This window comes from Carettochelys insculpta, chromosome 4 (assembly GCF_033958435.1).
Source record: "Carettochelys insculpta isolate YL-2023 chromosome 4, ASM3395843v1, whole genome shotgun sequence".
In the NCBI taxonomy this organism is placed as follows: Eukaryota; Metazoa; Chordata; order Testudines; family Carettochelyidae; genus Carettochelys; species Carettochelys insculpta.
Genome location: NC_134140.1, coordinates 21,872,356 through 21,893,407, shown reverse-complemented (window position 1 = coordinate 21,893,407; position 21,052 = coordinate 21,872,356).

Below are 21,052 nucleotides of genomic sequence, written 5' to 3'. Positions count from 1 at the left end.
AAAGTGATCTTAAGATCCGGGACTGTGGATTAAATTTAAAGTTGCTTGAAAAAAATTTGGAACCTCTGAATGTTAATGTGTTAAAATCACACTTAGAAACAGTTATTAATTTTGTGAGATATTAAATACTCAATTAGACGAAAGCTCTTGAAAAGATACTGCGGAGAAAAATCCTATACTAGCAGGGATGACATGAGGGGCATGTTTTGTTTCGTTTTTCAAAAAAGTTACATGTGCAGTTGTGCATACAAAAATACCTCTGCTATCATGTGTGCAATTTTATGGACACTTAGCATGATTCAGGTATTTGTATCTGTAAGTGTCCTGGTATGTTCATAATTAATGTGGCTAGTCAGTGTGTCTCTTGTCATGGTTAACCACATGACCAGGTTACATGCACAGTTATACCTCTTGTATTTTGAAAAGCAGGTCCAAGTGAATCCCTCCAGCCTGTGGTTCAGCTTTTGTGCTGTACATTGAGAAAACTCAGAAGACCAAGGCAAGGATTTAAACCACCTCTGTGCCCTCCATATGTTGGCAAAATGGAAACTGACATTATTTATGCAGCCCACCAGATGTTTTAAATTACAGCAGGCTCCCTTCTCCCCTCTCACACTATCTACAGCAGTAACAAGCCAGAAGAGCAGCAGTAGAGAGCGCTATGAGTTGTCCCATTCTCATCTTTCCCAGTCCTCTCACCATTGGTATTCCTCTCTTACACAGATTTCTGCTGGGAGGCCAGCATTAGAGCTGGTGTGCAGAGTGGGGGGATGAATCATTCCTGAAGACTTTTTATGGTTATGCAATAAAACTTAAAGGCTCATAACCAGAATTGTGCTCACTCATTGTAAATGTAGTACTTAGGAATTATGGTATGTGAAATGGCAAAAAAACAAACAAACAAACAAAAAACAAAAAACATTTTTGAACAAAGCTTGTGTTTGCTTCTGTCAGATTCTCAGTTATTCCTTTTCTCATCTGCTCCTCACACGCACTGAGATAACAGAAGAGGAGCCTTTTTATAACCAGCCTCAGCTGGTTTTTCACTGGTTCCAGATGTCGTGATTGGCCTGGCTACCTTGAGTCTGTAAGCTTCCTAATTGGCGCCAGGTGTTTTAATTAGCCTGAATGCCCTGCTTGATTCTAACAGGTTTCTGCTGGTTCTGAATTGGATTTTGCTAGTTTACCTTGCAAACAGGGACCTATTCCATCCAGGGCTAACATATCTCCCTTCCATCAATCTTCTGTAGTCCTCTGGCTTGACCCTGTCACATTGGCTATACATGACGTTTGTGCGGGGAATCGATGTCTATCCTTCCTTGCATTTCTGCAGTTCATATTAGAGCTCAGGTTGGAATCTGTCACGCAGGCTGAACAAATACTGCCCATTTATTCATTATTGATAAAGACTGTTTCAAGCAAGTGAGGGAGAAGCCACCTAATCAGAGGGATCATGTGGGAGAGATGGGCCCTAAGGTTGGCCAAGGGATTGATGAAGCACTAAAACTATCCCATGTGTTAACACTTCCATATAACTGGCAAAGGGAAAAAGTGAAGAGGAGCTGTAAAACCTCTTTTTTTCCCCAGTAACACCCACGCCAACCAGGTGTCAATACTTTTGGTTTGGGAAATCAGTCTTGACTGCTATATCTAATTATCCATTCCAACCCCCCCAGGCTCTGATACAAGCATAAGGTATTGAGCTAACCTTAGGCCAACAGGGACATGAAATATGCTGGTCCCCTGCCTTCAGGGCTATGTAACTGGCTTCAGGCAAGTGTTGGGGCTTGTTTACTTGGTGCTGGCAAAGTGTGATAGAATAATGTGATTTGTAAAGTGATTTGAGATACTGTGCTCTAACTGCCCATGCAAGCCACACAGGTGCAGTCTAAAAGGGACCTAGTTTGCCTTAATGTGCTCTTGTAAATGCATTTGAATAGGACCTTGAATTGTGTTTGTTGTTTGGACTTTTTGTACTCTGCAAAGGAAAATACATGGTAGGAATGGTGCCCCTAGCAACTGTTTGTCAGATGCTGGAAATAGATAACAGGAGAGGGATCACGTGATGATTACCTCTTCTCTTTAGTCCATCGGGGGCATCTGGCCTTGGCCACTTTCAGAAGACAGGATACTGGGTTAGATGGACCTTTTGTCTAACCCAGTCTGTGCCTTCTTATGTTCTAATATTTAAATGTGGTCGATGACTTTGGATTATGTTGCGTGCTGTTTTAAAATATGGAAATTGCTACAGGATGCTGTATGATGCTCCGAAGAAGACATTGGATTGTGAGTCATGAAACCTTGGACCTGTTACTGACATTATACTTCCATGACTTACCTGCACTGTGCCTAGGCACCTCACTTATAAAATGGGCTTAATATTGTTTACTCACATTCATAAAACATCTAGGGTGCGTCTACACTAGCCAGCTACTTCGAAGTAGCCAGCACAATGTCGAAATAGCACATCTCGTGTCTACATGTGCCATGTGCTATTTCGACGTTGAAATCGAAGTTAAATGGTGAGACGTCAAAATCGCTATTCCCATCTGAAGATGGGAATGGCGCCATACTTTGACGTTCAACATCGAAGTAGGGCATGTGTAGATGATCCACTTCCCGCTACTTCAAAATAGCAGGGTCCTCCATGGCGGCCATCAGCTGAGGGGTTGAGAGACGCTCTGTCCAGCCCCGGCAGGGCTCTATGGTCACTGCGTGCAGCAGCCCTTAGCCCAGGACTTTTGGCTGCTGCTGCTGCAGCTGGGGGTCCATGCTGCGTGCACAGGGTCTGTAACTGGTTGTCGGCTCTGTGGATCTCGTGCTGTGCAGGGCAAGTGTGTCTGAGAGGGGCCCTTTAAGGGAGTGGCTAAGGGCTTTGCTGGCCCTTTATTTCTATGGGGAGCGCTTGAGTGTGTGGACACTCTGCATTTCCTTCTGAGGCAGCTCCTTTCAATGTTCCCCATCCTACTTCAATGTGGAATGTCGACGGCACCAGCCCTGGAGGACGTGTAGATGATACATGTCGAAGTAGCCTATTTCAATGTCCTTACTTCGAAATAGGCTACTTTGACGTAGTGTGCTAGTGTAGACGTAGCCCTAGGCCGTGTCTACACTAGCCGAAAACTTCGAAATGGCCATGCAAATGGCTATTTCGAAGTTTACTAATGAAGCACTGAAATACATATTCAGCGCCTCATTAGCATGCAGGTGGCCACAGCACCTTGAAATTGACACGGCTCGCCGCCGAGCGGCTCGTCCAGATGGGGCTCCTTTTTGAAAGGATCCCACCTACTTTGAAGTCCCCTTATTCCTATGAGCAGATGGGAATAAGGGGACTTCGAAGTAGCTGGGGTCCTTTTGAAAAGGAGCCCCGTCTGGACGAGCTGCGCGGCGGCGAACTGCGTCAATTTTGAAGTGCCACGGCCGCCCTCATGCTAATGAGGCGCTGAATATGTATTTCAGCACTTCATTAGTAAACTTTGAAATGGCCATTTGCATGGCCATTTCGAAGGTTTCGGCTAGTGTAGACATAGTCCTAGAGACAGAAATAAAGAGCACTTGAGTATGTGGTATTATGAAATACAGTGAGAAACTGTCTTCTTGCAACTTTTACACCTTATGCAGCATTTGTTCAGCTGCATTAATACAGGCCCTTTCACAGACCCTAATCACAAATAATTGAAGAGTAAGAGACAAAATCTTGACCTGGCTCAAAAACTGGTAAAGCCATAGGAAACTGAGTTGGAGGGGCTCATCCTGCATCATTCAGGTCAATAGGAATTTTCCCATTTACTTAAAGGGGAGCTGGAGCAGATCCATAGCGACTGGAAGCCAGGTTCATAAAGCAGGTGGGCACCTAATTCTCACCTTAGGTGCCTAATTCCAAAACGAGCAGTGCCACTGAGCTCCTTGATCCTCTGCTTAGCTGTTGCCCAACAATGGAAGTATCTAGAGCTCTTTGTGCTTAAGTTGCTGCCATTAAAGTTCCCTAGATGCCTACATTTCCTGGTACTGGCACTTATCTCCTACCTGAGACCCAGGCAGTTCCTCAAACTTGGTGGAGCTAGACATTGCCTATCTTAGCTCTCCTATGGGGCCCAGTCCATCCTCCGAGTACACCTAATTCCATATAACATAACTGGGCAAAAGAGGAGTAATCCTTTGTCAGCTTTAGTCCAGTGGTTTGGGAACTCACCCAGAATACTGGAGACCTGTGGTCAGCTCTCATGTCTACAGGATGCAGAGCAGGGATTTGTGCTTGGGTCCCTGTAGGCTCAGCTGAGTGCCTGTGGATGGAGGTGTTGGACATTGTCTGGCATGGAGGGAGAAACACCTTTTCACATGCAGACATTTGAGGAAACAACAGGTCTCTGCTGGCTGGGCTGATAGACCCATAAGCTGCATTGCAAGTGGTGTTGACACTGAGAAAGGGAGTTTTCAGCTAGGAGTCTACTGCCAACAAAGGCATACTGGAGGGATCACTATTTTCTTGTGACCTACAGCAATATATAGCAATACAGATGTTGTCATCTGGGAAACAACCTTAAAGCTCACCTTCTGCAGACCAGCTCTGCAGCTACTGTCCAGGATGTAATGAGGTGTTCTGCCTCTCAGGATGTTGGATGTGCTCCAGAGGTATCTTAGGAAGCAGTTAAGTTTGTTCTCCAGCCTAAGACCTGACTGAGGTCATCAGATTTCTGAAGGGTACAGGGCAGCATTTAGATAAATAACGTTCTCTTTCTCCCACTTCTCCTGTGGAAAGAACAGGGGATAACCCATGCAAACTAATGGCTTGGAAATTTAGAACAAGCACTACGTACAGTCATCCTGTAGACACTGCTGGCAAGGTAGATTATGGAGTTAAGTAGTATGGCTAGATCTTAAAAAGGTCTGGATCATATTAAGATTACTGATGGCAACTGTAGCTATGCCCATTATGGCCCTTTTTCTGCAATCTCTAATTAGGAAAAGCTCCTACTAGACTGAGATGCATAGAGGAATAGCAATAAAATGGTGTGGTCACCTTTGGAGATGGCCAAACTGCCTCTGGTCAGCATAACCAGGAAGGCCATGCTGTCCATGCTTTAAGCAGTGGGATGGGACAGAAACAAGGGGTACAAAAGGCAGGCTCTGTAGCTCATATGGGCTGCATCTGCAGTAGCAAGTTTTTTCAAAAAAACAAAACAAAAACAAAAACAAAACAAAAAAACCCCAATGGAGTATGTACACACAAAACGTGCTCTTTTGATCTGATATTGAAAGAACAGGGCCCTTTTTCCAGTAGTCCTCTTCCACTCCCAAATCAGGAAGAGCACCTTGTTTCGAAACTTTCTTAAAAAAAAAAATAGTGTTGAGATGCTCTGCGGGCCCGTCTTTCAAAAGAGGAGTCCTCCAAGGCGCCATACAGTTGGAGCGCAGAGACAGTCTGCTCATCACTATTGGAGCTCTATGCTCTCTGCATCCAGCCATCTTAAAGGTGCAGGGAGCCCTGAAGACCCCTGGCAGGAAGCTATAAGTGTGGAGGCAGCAAGGAGAGAACCTGAGCAGCTCCATGCCCCCACAGCCACCGCCTGCAGTACAGATCCGCCCCACATCAGCCAGTCAGCCACCCTGTGACACCCAGAGGCTCGCCAGGGAGCCTGCTGAGGAGTGTCAGGAGCCCGTCCTGGCCACAAAAAGGAGGGCCCCCTCATGGACAGAGCTCAAGCTTTGGGATCTCCTGGGACTCTGGCATGATGAGGAGATCCTGTAGATGATGATAGGGAAAAGGTGGAATGGCACCACCTGCGACTAGCTGGGCACCAGACTCCATTGCCTGAGGACATGCCACCAGGACCTTGAGTGCGCTCCAAGGTGGAAGAGCTTTGCCAGGGGTATATCTTGGCCGGGGGTGCAGCCAGACACTTGGGTGAAGGACTATTCCTTCTACAGGGAGCTGCATGGCTTCCTCAGGGTGAGGACAGTTTGCCTCCAGCACTGTTTTTGGCACCGTGCTGTAGGAGCCCCCTGCAGAGCCAGAGGAGGAGCCAGGGCTGGACTAGCAGCAGCTGGGACCTGTGAGCCATGTCACCATGCTGGAGCCAGAGCCAGAGGCAGAGGCCCTGTCAGATGACTCAACTGACTGGACCCTGGTGATTGCTGTGCACTCGGGCTCACTGAGCTGGGTGACCTCCCAGCCAGGCATCTCTGGACATCTATGAGGGACCCTCCAGTAAGTGTCCAGCGTCTCACACACCCCAGGGCATGTGGGGGGCTGCCACATCTGGAAGCAGAGCAGCCACATTGGCAATGGCCTGACTCTATACATACCACTTAGGAGGGCACCATCCACATGCGGGCGTGCTTGCAGGTGACACTCAGCACTGCCTCCTGTGGACAGTGTTGTAGGCCACACCCATGTCACAGGAGGGCTGGGAAGGGCCAGGCTGTGCCTGACTTACCCACTACCTATGCGGGGACCCATGTGTTCCTGGGGCACCCCCCTTGCCCACTAGCCTGTTCCCCATGGGGGCCGCAACAGTCAGCCCCATCCCCAAGGCAGTGTGGAGTCCATGTGTGGCACAGCCCACCATGCAGGGCACACATGCCACTGCTTCTGGGACATCCTCATCCCTCAGCCACGGGATGGGAGCTGCTGGCCACGAGAGGTGGGGGGGCACAGCCCACTGCTGTGGTGTGAAACTGACATTCCATCTCTCACTCTCCTTCCACTCTTTCAGCTGCGCCATCCAATGGCCTAGCGAGCCCCACTATACCTCCAAGGCTGGCCAGCCTCATCCACAACTTTGGGCTGGGAAGTCCAGAAGTGGTGGTGGAAACGGCTGGGGCACCCCCACCACCGGTGCCCATGTGGGCCCGCAGGTGGAGGGGACATTGCTGAATCAGGGTCAATGATGCCCCCTCTGCCACCAGTAAGAACTGGTGGAGCAGTGGCTGGGGATGGATCAGGCTGAACTGGCTTGGCGGTGGGAGGATGAGTCCAAGCTCGTGGGTAACCTGTGAACCATTTGCAGAGCCCTGACTGACGTCCATGAACTGTCCCCTATGGTCCTGGCAGGGCTTGCTGTCCATGCAACCCCATACATGGTGTTTCCTGGCCCTTTCTTTTGAAAGAGTGGCTCAGGCTGCTCCCTTTTGAAAGAGCAGATCGATCTGCCAGAAGCGGGAGGATTGACATCACTGACAAGTGGAGATCTACCCATGTAACTAAGAAGTAATTTCAGCTAAGGGTCAGTGCTCACTTAGGCACAAACTTCCAGATTTCCTCTGGGGGCTGTACTCCTGCTGTGTCCTAGGCCCTGTCCCTATACCACCTCTTCCCCAAATGCCTCACCTCACCCCATCTCTTTCTGCTCCTGCTTCACCCCTTCCTCTGAGGGTGTCCCATATTTGTTTGATGTCCCCCTATAGTGAGGGAGGGCATAATCTAGAGGGCAGGTCACATTCTCCCCCATGACCAGTTCTGGGGTCACTGTGCTCTCCCCACCCCATGGTACCTCCTGGGGGACACTTTCTCCTCCCACCCCCTCCTACCCCCTGACATGTTGTGATGCTTTCTCTGGTGGGCAAGACCCCAACTGTGGACCAGGAAGGAACCACTTTTAATGCTGGCCCATCCTGGTCAGTGCTCTGCAGACTTGCCCTCTGGCTGCCTGAAAGCCTAGTTGAGAAGGAAGCGTCTTCTGCTACCAACCTGGGATTGGCTGTTGGGGAATCTAGCACCCAAGATTAGGCAGGGAGTCGAAGTCACCTCCCCTGCCAGAGTATCTCAGACAGCCAATGAACAGGACTGAAGAGAAACATCTCAGAGGCAGGCAGAGGCTGGTCCCTTCTGTTCCACTCCCAGCGGCTGGGTGATGCATCACACAGCCTGCCTCTTGCTCCTCTCCCTGCCCCTTCAGTGCCTCCCACCTGCTGCCATCACTGATTGGTGGCATTCCAGAAGCACTGGAGGGGAGTCAGCTACAAGCAGAAGGGCAGGGTCTGCCTCTGGCTGGGGGGAATGGTGGGAGGAGAGACCCACCAGGAGGTGCTCAACACCCACTATATTTTTCTGTTGGTGCTCCAAGCCTGGAGCACCCATGAAGTTGGTACCTATGAGTGTTGATATTCCAGATCCTGTTTTCCTATGAAAACTATCCTGCTATTCAGCCTCATTTTCTTTTCATTTGTTTTAATCCAAAGACTTGTGCCAACACTCACTTGGGCCATCATTCACAATTCTTTCCTTCCAGAGTTTCATATGTGCATCCAATACTTGTAAATGGTTCTTGCTTCTGTCCTCAGTCATCATCTGGTCCAAGAAAACATATATACTGAAGTTCATGTAGTGCTTCCCGATAAGTCAGTCCCCCAAGCCCTTTCTTATTTTTGTTGCTCCTGTACAAGTTCCTTGCAATTTGTTTACTTCTCTGATGCTGAAATAACCATGATTGTGATGTTTTAATGACAAGATGATACTGAGGGAGTGATGCAGAGTAGTGTTGATAAGTCTGAACTTTGTTTTCTAGGTTGAACCACATAAAAGGGGGCTTCGAGTTCACTGGATACTGTTACAACAAACATTTTTTTTCTCTTTTCAGGAGCAGGATCCAGTGAGTTTCCTGATAATACAGAAAACCCTCAATTTAACAGACCTTTATGTAATGGACTTTGGAAATAACGGAAGCTGTTGGTGGGTAGCACTGCTGAGGGTGCCGTTGAGCTGAGGAGTAGGGACAGCATCGGCATTGGCTCTGGCACATGCATGCCACATCCCTTCTCGCCCATCCACCTGCCCTAGCACATTACCCTTGAGCTTTAAGACCTTGCCCCTGCACCAGTGGTCTTCACTACACCTTGGCACACGCTGGCCATGTGACACAGGGTTGATGGCATGGCCCTGGCACTTGGGCTGGTGCTGGATGCACTGGCTCTGCTGGCATACGAGTGGCAGTGGCAGTAGGCCCCATGGTGCAAGTTGCTCTTCCCCTCATCTGATGCAGCGAGATAGCGGAGGAGCCTGGGGCCTGCAACGGGGTCAGGGCTGGGCACCTGCCCTGCCTCACCCCACACCCAGAGTGTAGCATCAAGAACAGCAGCACAGCTCGCCCCCTCCCCTGTGGAACAAACCATTGCATCTCACTGTGAAGGTGAGGCACCTGCCACACACAGCCCTGCCTGGCAGCACACCCCCCGCAGGGCAGCCATTCTGCATGCCTGGGTCCCAGAGTGCTGCCAAGTGTGCTGTGGCTGGGGGTGGGATTTCTCCTCCCTTAGCCCCAGGTGCACAGAACGTGTTGGCACCCAGTCACCACTGCCTGCAATGGTGAGCAGCAGCCACAGAGTGGGAGGTTGCTGCCTGCTGGCAGTCTGAGAGCAACAACCATACTCTGCCTTCACGTAGGTGTCTTGGAGCTGGGAACTGGAGGAGCCACAATGTTGAGTGCGCCAAGAGCTGCAGGAGGTGGAAGGAGTCAGGCCAGCGTACAGCTCCTCTCCTGGTAATAGGGAGAGGGAGATGGAGAGGTAAGGGGGAGAATGGGGCAAGAGGGCGGAAGGGAAGAAGTGGAGCAGAGGACAGGAGTGAGTGATGGGCTGGGAAGGTCAGTACATTGTCATACAATATGACCATTTGCATATAACAGACTTTCAGCATTAACTTCCCCCTTCCCCACTATTAGTCCATTAAATCGAGGGGTTACAATACTCAGGCCAGAATTACTGCATCTGGAGCTCACTGTGCACATGGGTTCATTAGAAGGAAGGGCAAACCTATAAAGGTTTGACCCAACGCCTATTGAAGCCAGTCAAAAAGCTCTCATTGCTTAGGAAAGGTAAATCTACCTTTGTGACAGATGACTATTCCCTTACACCAAATATCACAACACTATTCAATATCCAGTCCCAAAGGACCAGTGACTTAATCCAGATCAACTGCATCTTATATCTCATACCATGACAATTTGTGTAGCCAATCCTATAACAAACTATCTAAAGATTTATTAACTAGGAAAAGGAAATTAGAGGTATTTACAAGGCTAAAGCAAATAAACATAAACACAATGAGCTGCAGTTTTAAGTTTCAATAGATAACAGAAACTTCTGTGATAAGCAAGCTCTCTGTGTCCTTTATTGAGGCCAAGTTCTGGGGACCTTTTGCTTAAGCTCAGTAATCGTTGCCCCCTAGAGTCCAAGAAGCATAAAAGATACACATTCTTCTTGATAGGGCCTTCTATTCTTTCTCCCCTCTCCTTCAAGTTGCAAGATCAGCTAGTGGGAGGAATTCAGTTGCATATGTCATCTTCACAGGGGTTGGGTGATGGGAAAACAATGAACAAACTCTTTTTTGTTCACTGATGTTCCCCAGTGGTTTGTCTGGTGTTGATGGGTCACCTCTTGCTAGACAGGAGAGAACACCTCCTGTGGCAAACTAATATTTCCACTGGTTAATGCTTGTTTCCTGACTCAAGATTTGCAATTATAGAGCACACATTTAAACAGTACCCTAATAATATGGAATACAGGCATTATAAGTCAGACCAATCCATGCAGCACCTTACAAGCATTCTATAAAGTTCTATTCATTCTATAAACCCTAAAGACTTTTTTGATAATTCTAATTCTTGTTACTAATACATATTCAACTACATTTTCCATCCATTTGCAGAATAAATTTTATGTCCACTGAGGCATGTGTGGCTGTGCACCACCAGTAAAAACACATGCTGTTAGCTGTGAGCACTCTGCTAATTGGCTCGACAGCATCTTAATTCCCGTAAGAACACTTCACATAGTAAATAAGCTAGTCTGGTTACAGCTTGGTATTTGTGTTCAACTGGGCACTAAGGGCCCTTGCATAAGCTGGCATCTAGTTAGCCAGTGTCAGAGCACTAACTCCAGCTAGCCCTGGAGAACATTCTTACATCTTTTGACTGAAAAGGTTGATGAACAGAGAAAGAAAGTAATTGAACAGTGCCTCAAAATAGGAACCAGATCTTTTCTCAGAGAACTTATATTAATTTTTAATATTCTATCTGCAATCAGGAGATTTTTAATATTCCATCTGCTTTGGTTCACAGCCCCAATCTTTTTGAGCACACTTATTTTCCCTTGTTTAGTTCTGAGGTGCTCAGACTTATGCACATTTTTGATCAAATTTTAAGAGAGAGAGAGAATCTTCACACATGGTTCTGATCTCACCTAATATCCCAAACTGGATGCCCATAACTTCCCTTAACCATGCTCATGCTAGCTCACTATATACCCCTATAACAACATAGAAACATTGAGGAGGTTAGATAAAAATAAATGCCCTTTGGTGGCTCTGCGAGGAGCATTGGCTTTGCAGATAAATTACTCAGCTGCGACTTACAAGTTCTGGGTTGAATTTCCAGCTCTGCCACAGATGTCTTATGTGACCTTATGCAAATCACTCTCTTTCTCTCTAAATATCAGTTCCCCTCAGTAAATAATATTGATTCTTCTCCTCCACACTCTGCCTGGTTGTTTTTCTAATTAACTTGTAAACTTCCCAGAGTAGGGACTGTTTTGTGCTATGGATACAATGCCTATCACAGCAGTCTGCAACCTGTGGCTCTGGACCCACATGCAGCTCTTTAAGGACTTTTTTGTGGCTCCCAATGCTATAATTGTAAAATTTTAGAAACCAAAAACCAAAAACAAAAAAAACCCAAAACAAAAAAATCGCTCCTGATTATTTGATAAATGGTGAATGTCTAAAAGTCCAACAATGAATAACTCATATTTAAATAGCAAACAATATTTGATCTCAAATTGTTGGGTAACTCCCCCTTTAATATGAGCAGTATTTGGGGGATATGATACAGTATGTGTTTTGATCATGTTGCTAATAAAGTCCTAATTTTGAAAAGGAAAAGGAAACTTGCCACCTTCCTACTGTGCAGCACAATGTGCATTCTAAGAAGGAAAACTGAAATTAAATGTGAAGTAAAATTGGCATAATTAAAATAGGTTCACAAGTGAAAGTCAGGAAGACAGTAGTACAAACATGCATGTAAAGTGTGAAGAAACAGAATATGCAAAGAGTTTGTGAATGTCCTGCAGGAAACATTTATAACATTACAAATGATTGTGTGTGCACTGTTCTTAAAATAGAGACTACAAAAAGTATGGTCTGATGTTATTAATTAAGGACTGAAACTGGTGTAAATAAAATCGCGTATCAGTGGTCGACTGCTATGTCTAATGCAGACATAGCCTTAGAATCAGACCTTTCTTGTGTGTGTGTTGTGAACTATGGAGCGGCAGAAATATCTTAATTTCAGGTGGCCTTTAATTATGGTCACGGCTTATTGACTGTGGTCAGAGAGTGAGGAATGGATGTGACATAAGTGACATAGCTCAGTTATCAGAGGGATAGCCAAGATAAAACAAAAAGAAGTGCTGTGGCACCTTACAGAATAAGATATTTTGGAGCATAAGCTTTCATGGGCAAAGATGAAGCAGGTCTTTGCCCCCTGAAGCTTATGCTTCAAAATATCTGTTAGCCTATAAGGTGCCACAGGACTTCTCGTTGTGCCAGTTAAAAGCAATAGTAACATAGGCTATGTCTACACTTAACGAGAATGTCGACGGCTGCTATGCAATTTCAGGTATGCCAGTTGTGTACCTAAAATCAATTTTGCAGCCATCGAGATTGGTCTTTATCCTCACTGCAGAATGTCGATGGGAGCACTCCTCCGACCGACATTACTTAATCCTTGCGACATGCAAGAATTCGATCTTCTGCAGCGAGTGTAGACCTAGCCACTGCCTCCTGTCATGTTTGCAATAAGCAAGTGGCTTTACTCAAGTCATTCCCAGCTGCGAGTTATTCTGCTGCATCTTACCAGAGCCAATAGAATCTTTGCATTTCAGGTTTTCTTGGCTAGTAGTGGACAATGTGTTGGCCTTGCAATTAATCTAAATACAGAAGCAGAAATCAATGCACCTCCACCCCAGGCCCCAGCCACTTGGAAGGTTTAACAGTTACCAGAGGAGCAAATGGAGACCATTGCTTCTAGTGTAAACACTTTTTTAAAAATCCCAAACCAGCAAACAGTTGTGTGCTTGTGTTATTCTTCTGCCAGCTGGAGTTGGCAGTAATGTTGTTTGCATTCAATGGCTAGGGGTTCCTCTTAACAATACAAAACAGAACTGGCTTGAGCCATCACCTAGTAACTGGGGGAAACTTAACATCAACTGTGGGTGCATCTGCAAGGCAGTAGTTCCCCTCAATCAAGCACTGAGTCTGTGTATAACAAAAGTGAACCCAGCATAAATCTGGGGAAACATAACAATCACATTCAAAAGCATGTGACCATAAGCAAACCCAACCCCAGAATATGTTGGGCAGTGACCTTTATCTGAGTCCAATGAATTAATGTTCCTTTTATCTACACTACATGATAAAGTCAATTTTAAGGCAGTTAGCTTGACTTTACAATGTCACTTTCTTCACTTTGAATGCCATTTGGTTGATTTTAGGGAGCACTGAATTCAGTACTATTACAGCCACAAAGAGAATTGGTGTAGCACCAAGTCCAAATTTAAAAGGTCAAATTAATGCTAGCGTGGAAAGGCCATTTCCTTAAATCAGCTTTATTGGCCTCCAGAGATGTCCCATATGTATCCCAGAATGCCCCACATTTGTCCACTCTGGCCACTTCCATCTCCGCTGGTCTCCAGGTGAGCAGGAAGTATGTAACAGAAGCCTGCAAATTTGAATTCAGCACCAGGGAATCTGGGAAATTGAAGTGGGCACTTGGGCACATTTTGAATCCATTTCTTTATGATCAGTTTGGTGATCACATCTACCAGTGAAAAAAACAGCCCCAGCATGGGGTGGTGGCTTCTCTCCTGCACATGATAGAACAGGAGAGTCTGAGATTTTTTTTTCCTGCATTGGCACCAGCCCCTGTCCCACTGCTCCATATGGCAGCTAGGCTACAGGGGTCATGTTTGTATAAGAGGCCAAGAAACTTCTTTTCTGTGATTCATATATGAACCGGGGCAGCCCCCTTCCCCCCACAGGCACCATGCATTCAGGGTCTATCCACTGCCCAGCCACATCAAGTGGCTAGCCCCTGACCTAATAAAAGCATGTGCCTGTAATGTAGTTCAAACCATGTGCCAGACAGCACCATGTCTTGGCTTGTACGCAATGGAATGGAAAAGATTTTCCAAGAATGGAAAAGATTTTCAGGGGCTGCCTGTCACCGGGGCAAATCTACTCCTTGTGGCAAAGATTTGCGGGGGCTGGCTTTCACCAGAGGGAATGTCTCAGCTGGCCCTTCAACCATCTCCCCCAGAACAGCCCTTATAAAATGTGGGGATGCCACCCCCTCCCCACAGTCATTGGCATTTGGGGTCGTTCTTCTCTGAGAAAACCACTGACGGGAACCTGTCAACTGGCCCTTCAACCAATTCCCCCCATTATATCCTTCATTGAATGTGGTGCCAACTGTAATCTGTTCTTGTAATATTTTCACAGAGGGTGTTTTTGGTAGAAGTTGCACCGTTCTGCCCAGGCAAGGGTGGTATCAAAGGCGGGAAAAGTGGCTGCGGGGGCCAGTTGAGATGGCACAGTCACCTGGATGATCTCAGGGCATAGATCTCCCATGTGGCTTCCGTTGAGCTCCATGCCCCATGTTGGACATGTCTATGTAGTGAAATGGGAAGACAAAAATCCTTTCTAACTCAGTGCACCACAAATTGTCTTCTTTTCTTTCGTGACAATGGGGAGCTGTAGGCTTTTCCCCAGCCTGAGGGATTTGACGTTAGCTGTTATGGTTTGTACTCTTCTACACTATAGTATACTACCCCTCCGATACTCCTACATTATAGTATCCTATTCTTTCCTCAACTTTACTGTTATCCTACTGTACTTCAGGCAGATTGGTCCAGAAATAGCGCACTCTGACGGCATCCATCATCACTGTGTTGCACTTCAGCAAATGGCCTGAGTTGTGGCAAGCTTTGGAAAAATGGTATAAAAATTTCTTTGGCTGTTTGTTTTCAACTGTGGGGTGTGGGGAGTGTGGGGGGAGGGGGCAGATATCACAAGCAGTAATCTGGTGCTGTAATATTTTCAGGGAGGATGTTTCTGGTTTCAAGTGAGAGTGGTGGTGGTGGGTGGAGGGCCAGTTGAGATGACACAGTCACCTGGATGATCCTAGGGCACAGAGTCATTCTGGCATGTGGGTATGACAGTTCCCTGCCTGGAGTGCTAATCGGCTGATCAGGCAAAAAGTCATACCAAAAGGTGTTCTTTCGACGTGCTGGTGGTGGTGGTGGGAACAGACACACCAGTTTATGTGATTCAGTCACCTTCGGAAGTCAGCCTATTGGGTTGTCTTTCTCCTGGGATTCCCTACTTTTCCTTCTTTCCTTCTGAAAAAAATGTCCATTTGCTTTCCATGGGAGGGGAATGAGAGCAATGCAATATGGGAGGATGACATCATATACCCACAACCACTTGCGGGGCATTTTTTCTCCATACTGCACCAGCAAAATAAAAAAACAAAACAAAACCCAGAATGCTATGGGCCTGAGGGAACTGTGGGATAGGTTCCCACAATGCACTACTGCAACAGTCAATGTTTGGCAGGTCAGTGGGGCAGCACTAACTCAACTCTGTGGGGAGATGAGGATGATCAAATTGAATTTATAAAAAACAGCATTATAAAATTGAATTTAATCATTTGAATTTATATTGTAGTGTAGACATAGCCTAAACCACATCACTCTCCTTCCCTGCGGCACCTTTCTCATCTAGCAGTCCAGGGCTAGCAAAGACCCAGTGCTCAGGAAGAGATTTCATGGTTGTTCATCTCCTTTCCCTGGAGTGAGGAAAGGGAGCACCAGGCAATGCCTCTGATGCTGTCTCTGCAACTGGTTCATGGTGGCTGCTAGCTCTCTGCTACTGCTGGCCAATGCTGTCATACCCATATACTCTTTTCTACTTACCTTAAAAGTAAATGTGAACCATCCTGCACTGTATCTTCAAGGACAGCTTAGGCCAGAAGGGAGAATCTATGTAAATGAGGACAGAATTTGGTCCACTGAGCTGTAGTTCCCTAAATAAGAGAATGAACAAACTGCCTCACACTCTGCATGCATGGATAGCGCTTAGCATATATAACTGGAATACGGTCTCAGATGGGATTGCTAGGTGCAACTGTAAAGCAGAACACTGGCCATCTAACATTCTGAGCTGCTGATGCTCACAAGGCAAAGACAGTCAGATCAAGTACAGTGTTTCTTTCAAAAGTCAGAGGCCCAGATCCTCAGCTGGTTTAAACTGGAATAGCTCTGTTAAAAGGAGCTGTTTAATACCGCTAAATAGGATGTCATTCATTGCACATGATAATCTATCTGTTGGGAAAGGCAAATGAAGTGCATATGACATACAATAAAATTTTAAAAGCATAAAATATTTTTCAGAAAAAAAGCCAATCTAACGTCCTGGCTCCCTGAATAGCTCCTTCAGAGAAATAACTATTGCTGTGGTTATTTCCAAAAGAATCTGAAAAAGTATTCTCAGAATAACAGCCAACCATTCCTTTAATTTCATTAGTATTTGACATTGGGGTCAATTTGTTAAAAAACAAACAGCAGAGCTAATGCAGCTGCTGAAAGCTGGATACAGTGGTTACAGAATGCTTTGGCAGAACTTAATAAACTGGGCTTCTGTTTGCTGGATCTGTGTAGCTGTCAGAAATATAAATAAGTACAGGGGAGGAAGCTGTGGAAAGGGAAAGAAGGAGAAAAGGGAATCCATGGAAGACATCTGGTCTCCCTGCATAGGAATGGGAGGCAATGGGGAGGACATCAGAGAACACTGTATTACAAAGGGGAGGGAAATCTTTTAGGATCCAAATATTGAGGGGTCTGTTCTGCAACATTTATTCACCTTGAATAGCATTGAAATCAATAGGTCTAATCATGTGATTAAGTGCCATTCAAGATGAGTAAGGGGTGCAGATTTTGCTCCTTTTACTGGTGGAAATGAAAAGTCTGAATGGGAAAAAAAATCAGTAGTTCTGAACAACTTGGACCAAATTCAACCATCACATCAAATCTGAGCAACCCCATTGGTTTCAGGGATGTTACTACAACTAGGGCTAGCATGGAGCTCTTTTTGAGAGTCCCAGTATGAATACACACACATGCTCAGAAAAGAGACATACAAATGGAATGCGTCTTGCTAGAATTTTGTTTGATTCATCTTTAATTAATCTTGCATGACCTTTGTTGTAGTTACCACACTTTTTTATACACCATAGAGTCCTGGCCCATGCATTTCCCAGCTCTAGAAGGAAGTATTGGAACAGCATGGAAGCAGGAAGAGTTGATGTAGATTTATCCTGACTCTTTACACCTTGGGAACAAAAGAGGTTCCAGTTCTGGTGATCTCTAGAACCTATACAGCTGTTTCAACCCCTTCCAAATTCCAAGAGCAATCAAATTTATCAGCAGATGCTAGTGGTATTTTTCAGTTCTGTTGGCCCTTCCTGTAGGCTTCTTTGTTGGAAGGGGTAGCTACCTTTGATTCTGTTTCCATACAACACATTATTTTACAAGTCCATCTACTAAGACAAGAGGGCAAGATTCTTTGTCAGGCTAGGAGCCACTCAGCACTACAGGGCTGTTCTAAAATCTGCAAGAGGGTTATTGTCCCCAACGAACCATATACTATCTTGCAATAACTGGTGCACAGCAAGCTCTGGCCACACCCCTCCCATGCCCATGTTGCAATGATTATGCAGGAATAAAGGGGCTCAGAGATACAAAAGCATTAACACGACCCTGTTCCGATACAACACTAAATAGTTAAATATGGCTCCGGTTTTCAAGTATACAGACCTGAACCTCCCTAGTGGCATGACAAACACATAATTAAATATCATTTAAACTTTGTATTAAAGATATAAAAAATAAAAGAAAAAGAAAAAGAAAAAGAAAAACAGTTAAAGTACTTGAAATATGAAGTATATGACATTTCAGGTAAAGGCTTTTGTTTTACTAATACTCATTCTGTGTCCCTTTAACTGTAAAAAGCTTTTATAAAGTAAACAACACTCTTAGAGGAAAAGGAGGACAAGTCAAATGAGATGGGTTGGAGCTGTTCTTGCAGTTGTTGTCATTACAAGCCCAGCCCAGTTTATGAAGACAAAACAAGACAAACACATACAAAAGGGAAGGAGAAAAGCAGCCAAGAGAAAAACACAGATGTCACTTAGAACCTCACTGTTGGAAAATGTTGACATAGCATTGGCCACTCTGAAACGTGGCAAATCATACTTGCATCGGCCTGTGTAGAGCAGAGATTTTAATTGACTTATTTGTCACAGGCTCAGAGCACTGTAGTAAAATATACAGACCTAGCTGGTTAAGACAGGCACTTACTATGCAGAAGGCAAAAAGAGAGGGAAAGGAAAGAGAGGAAACAAAGTGGGCGAGAAAAAGGCCACAAACAAGAGTGTATGTGACAAAGTAACACACTCACATGGCATTTGGGATTTAGCAGAAGCCTATGGAGATAGTTATCTGGGTCTTTCTCTCTGACTTGGTCAGGACATCTTTCAGGATCAGGCCAACAAAGGCCCAATGATGTTGTTATGAATGGGAGCTGCAAAGGAAAGATCAAACTTACCTGGTGAGCTAGGAAAGGGTTAAGCTAATGTGCCTCTGAGGGAGGAGGCTTGGGGGAAAGTGGCAAAGAGACAATAGGAGCTAGAGGAAAAAATCAAACATGAAACTGAATCACAGCAGCCTCATGGCAAGGGGAGGGATAGCTCAGTGGTTTGAGCATTGGCTTGCTAAACCCAGGGTTGTGAGCTCAGTCTTTGAGGGGGCCATTTAGGGATCTGGGGCAAATAGATTGGAGAAAAAAAAATCTGTCAGGGTGATGATAGGTCCTGCTGAGAGAGCAGGGCAGTGGATTTGACAACTTCTGAAGGTCCTTTCTAGCTCTATGAGGTAGATAGGATATCAATCCTTCATTAGAAAAAATGAGGAGGATCCCTGGAGGGGAAGAAATTATTTTTTCCAGAACAGATCCCCTGGGCTCATCAGAAAGTGTGAGTAGGAAAAAAAGTTTAGGTAGTCACATCACATAAGGTCTGTTGTTTTCATTTTTTTGGGAATTTGGCCATTATGTCTGAGCTGGTTATTTGTTCCTTTTGTTCTCTCCTGTAACCAAGAATCTGACCCAGGGAAAAATCTCTGTGTTTTGCTTTAATTCATGTTTATTTGTTTCTTTAAACACTAAGCCATTTACAATGCTTACAAGATTGTCTTGTTTCCATATTTTTTTTCTTTGTTAACAGACACTGGTTGATCTTTCACATCCTACAGGCCCTTAAACCTAAATCCTTGTAGATATGTTACCAGATAGCTCATAGCCCCCTGCATGCAAATTTTTTCTGGGGTGCTCTTTTTATTTCTTTCTAACTCCTTGGGAAAAGGAGGTTGTTGATTTTGCCCTCAGGGAACAGATTCCAAGTTCTTTCTTTCCTGGGAAAGGGATTTTTGTACATTTGGGATGCATCTACACTAGCAAGTTCTTTTGAAAGACTTTTCAAAAGAAGGGGGCTCTTTCAAAAGATCCTGCAGAGCATCTACACACAAAAAATGTTCTTTTGAAGGTAAATCGAAAGAATGCAGCACTCCTTTCAAAATTGCTCTTCCTTTCCCATTTCAGGAACAGCGCCTTCTTTTGAAAGCTTCTTTATAAAGAAAATGTGTGTAGATGCCAGGGAACGTGGGATGCTATTAAAATGAAAGCCTGGATGAACGCTTTCATTGGTTTCCTTTGACTTTTTTTCTGCATAAAAGTCTAAGGGGATTTTAATGAAAACCAAAAGCAGTCAAGTAGCACTTTAAAGACTAGCAAAATAGTTTATTAGGTGTGCTTTTGTGGGACAGACCCACTTCTTCAGACCATAGCCAGACCAAAACAGACTCAATATTTAAGACACAGAGAACCAAAAACAGTAAGCAAGGAGGACAAATCAGAAAAAGATAATCAAGGTGAGCAAATCAGAGAGTGGAGGGGTGCGGGGGAAGGTCAAGAATTAGATTGAGCCAAGTATGCAGACGAGTCCCTATAGTGACTCAGAAATTTTAATGGTGTGTGTTTTCCATGGAACTAAGCAGACTGAGGTCTCTGGACACCAAGTCCAAGATCTTGTCTGACACTGTTCAAAGTTGAATAGTGACTAGGACATGTTAACTCTTTAGCCAATATTGCCTACCTAACATAATCCAGCAGACCTTTGTCTCAAGTTGCCAGCTCTCACTGATCATCTGGACCAAATGCCATTGCCACAAATGGTATCTGGTTCATCGAGTCAGGACAGTTATCAATCCTAACATCAGCCAACACTTTCTCCATGAAACCCTAACTTCCATTTGAGTTGGACTGATGTAAATTGAAGGCAGTCTGTTCCACTTTCGTGAAAGTAATGGTCAGCTGCTCCTTGGTGAGGGAGGGGAAGGAGTGATGGGGCAGAACTGGGTGGGAAGAAGAGGGATATGGACAGAAGCTTGGGGGACAGTGATGGTGTGGTGCGGAGGCAGAGCTGGTGGGTGGAGTATCAGGGGGAAGCTACAGCCTGTGGATAGGATTCTGAGCTACCTGGACCACTGTTTGGATCCAGCATGATTGTTCTTCTAGGTGACCATGTCCAGGCTCTGCACTGGTTAAAGTGTGTTCTATTTTCAAAGTGGTGCTAGCCTAGGACATGAACTATCATTGGGGGGAAGAAAGTTACCGGTCAGGCTTTGACTCCGGTTGAATCCCTGCCTCCCCAAGCACTGGAGTCAACTTCTGCAAGCTCTGACGTCAGCCACCCTTTCGGGAAGTTCTCAGCCCCTTGGGATCTCTGACGCCCAAAGGGCAAACCCACGGGAGCAGTGACTCAAGGCGCAGGGAGCTGGAAACCTGGGGGATCCCCTTCCCCCCATGCCAGCGCGGATCACAGCCAAACGCCAGCCTGCTCTGGGGCGGGGCGTCCCCTTCTTCGGAATCAACCCATAACACCAA